Here is a 4,689-nt window from a genome sequence, read left to right on the forward strand (position 1 = left end):
GACTCTCCAGGCAGAGGTTTCTCGGTTTGCTGGGACATGAACACCCCACAAGGTGCAGAGATGGCTGCTGGATCCTGCTGATTCTCACCTTACTGAGGGGTAAAAACTTGTAGCTGAGGTCCAGGGCAGACAGTTGAGGAAAAGTCCCTCCCTTAGTGTGATTGAGTGGCTTTATTCCCAAATGGCCTCACAGGTACAGAATATGCTCTGATTTTTCAAAACCACTTAGTGGATTTCAGTATCCAGTTGACATTAATAACTATTAATGACCTGTGCACCCACATCTCCTTAACAGCTTTGACGAAATCAGGAGTGGTATAGCAGCATATTTCAAAAAGCTTGTAGGGGAAAATATATTTGCATAGAGAACTTTGTGGTAGAGGGGAAAAATCCAAAATCTATAGCAAAAGCATGGTGTAATTCCTACTTAAGTGTTTTCAATTTGCTACTGTATGTATAGTAAAAGAGAAGTACAACACTTTTCCATGGTAAGTTTAATGTCGTTTCCTTCAATGAGGGTAAATAAATTTGCTTTAAATCCCTCAGGGTTTTTAAAACTGCTTATTAGGAATGCAATGATAGATGAGAAAAATGCTGGTTTGCTTTTTTTTTCTCCTAAAAAGATATTAAAATAACTTATTCACAATATAGATAAGTAATAATCCAAATGCAGTGAGGTGAGGAAAATCTGAATCTCTTGGGAGCTTCTAAACCTGAAGCAAAAAAATTTAAAAATAAAAGACCTGCCAAACTTAGATCCTTATATACTCAAAGTAATGGCAGAGTCAGGAACTAAGCAGGCAGATAAAGCCAGTTTTCACTGATGTTCCAGGCCAGAACAAACTGGGCAGTGTAAAGGCAGGAATTCTGACTTTCTCCAGACTACCTGGGGTTAAAGCTGGGCTGCTGTTTATTTTTTAAATTGAATTTGTTTTTCTGTAGCTTCCTAAAGAAAGTTACATACAAGGAGTGTGATAAATGCAGGATGTGTGAAGTTCTGTGGGATATGCTGGGAAAATGCACTGGAAAACAAATTCCTCAGGCTGCAGGTCACTGCTGCAGGTAACAAAAGAGACAAAATATTCAGGGTTTTAACACACAAGCGGCTCTTTCAGGGGTAAAATCCATTCCACTTTGGCTGGAGGGATCTGTAGGATGGATCTGTTCCTGCATTGTGGAAAAGGCCCAAAGGATTTCTCTCATGATGTTTACTTAGGGGCTGTTTCACCCACAAAATTCAGGCTATAGAAGATTGAGTAGTTGAAGCAGAGTGTGGCAGTTTAACAACCCCAACATGGAGATGCTTGGCCGTGTAACCAGAGTGCTTTGTACCTGATCCCTGTTCAGGCCAGAACTCACCTAAGTCAAGTACTTCCCCCTTTGGCCAGAAAGGTTCCCAAACATGCCCTTGACAACTCAACAATAATAAAACATAAAAAACCCCTCTTGTAATGTCATAGAGTCACATCCAGTTGTTCTGAGATTGTCAGTCTGTTCCAAAATACTTCTGTCCAAAGTGTGTTGGTGCAACAGGATGCACTTCTGTAGTTAAAATGGTGATTTCTGGGAATTCCTGGATGATGGATTTGGTACCATTTGAGAGACACCAAAGGTCTCAATGTGCCATAAGTGTAGAGAACAGGCTGAGCAGGATCATGACACCTTGTTGTACATCATATTCTGCAGGCACTTTGGCATCCTCAATGACAGTGTTACCAGTACCTGGTAACAAATTTTATTTTTCCCCCGTGGTTGGCAAACTAGTCCTTGGCCATCCAAGAATATCTCTGTGTGATTGAATGATGGTTCTGTCCTTTCTTCCTGGAAAACTCTCACCTCTGCTTGTATCAGTTGTGGAAAACTTGTCTCCTATTGAAGGAGCTTCACCTCTCTTCTGAAAAAGCCAACTCTGCCAGGTTTTAAACATATAAGTTGGTGAATTTTATTAAAACCATGAGGCAAGAAAGTTCATCTAAAATAGTCAAACGGAAATCAAAAGCTCCACGGGTATAAGAGAAAGAAATCTTAGACTGGAAATGTTACCTCATCCCAACAAACTCCTTACCAGATTAATTTTTTTTTTTTGTTAGCATTAACTTAGTTTAATTTTAAAGTAGTTTACTTCTAGTTTTATAATACTAATCCAAAAATGGTTTTTAATAGCATGAGAAAAATTCTGTTTGAATCTTGTCTCATGGCAAAATTAAAAAAAAATCAATTTATACCAAGTCTTAATCTTCAGCCTTTCTCCCAAACACTGCCATGGCCAAAGGATTTGCTTTGCATTCCCACTGGTGCAGCTGACTGATGTGTGTCCTGGCACAGCCTGATAATTCCCTGCTCTGTCACCTAAACCAAGCAGAAAACCTCATCCAAGCCCCTGAAATTTGGAGGGTTTCCTTTCATTCAGGCCCTCCCCGTTCCGAGGAGTCTGACTGTCCCTAAAGGTGGCAGACACTCACTCAGGATTGGGTACATCAGCAGCACTTTCCTCCTGTAGATGTCTGGAGGGAACTTGGCGTAGTACACCTTGGCTCGCTGGGTCTCCTCGTCGCTCTGGATCAGGATCTTCCCGATGCGGATGGAGCGGCAGCAGTCCCGGAGGCCTTGTTCCATGGCCTCTCCTGCAGGGAGAGCACAGGCCCCAACAGCAAAGGGTTACAGGCTGAGAAACAGCCCCACTGCAGGGACAGGGACAGTCCCACCACTGCTGAAACAGCCCCACTGCAGGGACAGGGACAGTCCCACCACTACTGAAACAGCCCCGCTGCAGGGACAGGGACAATCCCTCCTCTGCTCCTCTGGGAACAGCTCTAAAGGGAGATTGTTTGTCCTCAGTTCTAAAAGCACTTGAAGTTCTTTTCCTTTTTTCTGTGCTGAGACAGAAAACTGAATCTCCTCGGTGTTCCTGAGCCCTGGATGTTGGTGTTCCTGAGGTGTTGGTGTTCCTGAGCCCTGGATGTTGGTGTTCCTGAGGTGTTGGTGTTCCTGAGCCCTGGATGTTGGTGTTCCTGAGGTGTTGGTGTTCCTGAGGTGTTGGTGTTCCTGAGCTCTGGGTGTTGGTGTTCCTGAGGTGTTGGTGTTCCTGAGGTGTTGGTGTTCCTGAGGTGTTGGTGTTCCTGAGCTCTGGCTGTTGGTGTTCCTGAGCCCTGGGTGTTGGTGTTCCTGAGGTGTTGGTGTTCCTGAGCCCTGGATGTTGGTGTTCCTGAGGTGTTGGTGTTCCTGAGGTGTTGGTGTTCCTGAGCTCTGGGTGTTGGTGTTCCCGAGCCCCTGGCTGTTGTTCCCACACAGCAGTGCTGAGCTCTCAGAGGGCAGAGCTGGCAGTGGCAGAACCAGCGTGTGGGGTTTGGGGAACATCCGTGAGCTCTGCCTGGAGCCCCCCCGGTGCAGAGTGTGGGGCAGGAGCTGTGGGGCCAATGGATTTGACAGCACAGGTCCCAAGGTTTGCACAGCACTGGGAAATAACTCTGCCACCACGGGGCGTGGCTGGAGTGGGGCCCTGGCTCTGGGCAGGAGTGGGCAGTGGGAACCAGGAGAGAGCAGTTGGCCCCTCACAGGGAGGAGAAGAGGCCAGAGGAAATCTGTTGCAGCCATTTGTTGCCTAAAATGTTAATGAAAGATACTCCTGGACATTTGTGATCAAGGATATCTAAGAACAAATAACAACTAGTAATAAATTCTAATAAATAATGGGTTAATAAGTCATTTAAGGAGATACTGTAATAGTAAGAAAAGTAGGCTTTGTCAGGTTGGCCAGATATTTTTCTTAATGTCATAGTTTACATGATCTTGTCTTACATCATTCCTCTTTCTCAATCAAAATATGGTGAAAGTCAATATGGCAAATATTAATTAGACTGAAAACTAACTGATAGGTCTCCAAGGGTAATTATAAGCAGAAGCACCATGGAACTCGGCTCCCTTCCTGTGGGATCTTGATCCCACACACTTAATGTGTGATCGCTGACCTGCAAGCAAATGCCAAATCATTATTGGTGATCTGCAGCTGCACAGAAGTTGGGGCAGGTCGCTGATACCAAACCTAATCTAGATCACGTAATGAGCTGAGCTTAAATAAACAACATGTTTTTCAATGCCACCAGATGTAAAGTCATTAGCCTAAGAAGAGTGCAGCAGCTGGACTAAGGGATGGGTGACAAAGTCATGGAAAACAGTGACTCAGAAGAGGAATAATCAGCTGAAGATGAGCTCCTAATGAGATGCTCTGCCAAGAGTAACTGAAAAGGGAGGTACCAAGGAAGACAAGGGTCTATGGGCTTCAGGAAAACTTCTCTGAGGGCTTGAAAACACACCTTAGTGAGAAAAAACCCAAGGAACACCGTTTACTAAGAAATAAAAGGTGAAGGGACATTTGAAGTGCAGCCTCTAGGAAGGCACATGGCAGAGTTAACACTAAAGGGGGGTGAGGCCCTGGCAGAGGTTGACCCATCCCTGGAAGTGTTCAAGGCTGGATGGGGCTTGGAGCAACCTGGTCTGGTGGAATGTGTTCCTGCCCATGGCAGGGAGTGGAATGAGATAATTTTTAAGGTCCCTGCCAACCCAAACCAGTCTGGGATTCTCTGATTTATCTGGTGAAGTGGTGTTTGGTAGATGGACATCACTCTGGGTTGCTGGATATTTTAGGAATGGGGAAAGCTGTCCATTGAAACAACCCACCCACAACTGGCC

At 44.9% G+C, this 4,689-nt stretch overlaps 1 long non-coding RNA gene across 1 annotated transcript; it reads right to left on the minus strand.

Annotated features, from left to right (window-relative positions):
* Positions 1-1,446: 1,446 nt before the first annotated feature.
* LOC135421628 (uncharacterized) lies at positions 1,447-3,661 on the minus strand. Its single transcript, XR_010434129.1, has 2 exons — positions 2,463-3,661; positions 1,447-2,349 (listed from the first exon to the last, which is right to left on the minus strand). It is a non-coding gene; the product is annotated as an uncharacterized LOC135421628 (long non-coding RNA).
* Between the last annotated feature and the right edge of the window lie 1,028 nt (positions 3,662-4,689).

The sequence above is a fragment of the Pseudopipra pipra genome, chromosome 13 (assembly GCF_036250125.1).
Source record: "Pseudopipra pipra isolate bDixPip1 chromosome 13, bDixPip1.hap1, whole genome shotgun sequence".
In the NCBI taxonomy this organism is placed as follows: Eukaryota; Metazoa; Chordata; class Aves; order Passeriformes; family Pipridae; genus Pseudopipra; species Pseudopipra pipra.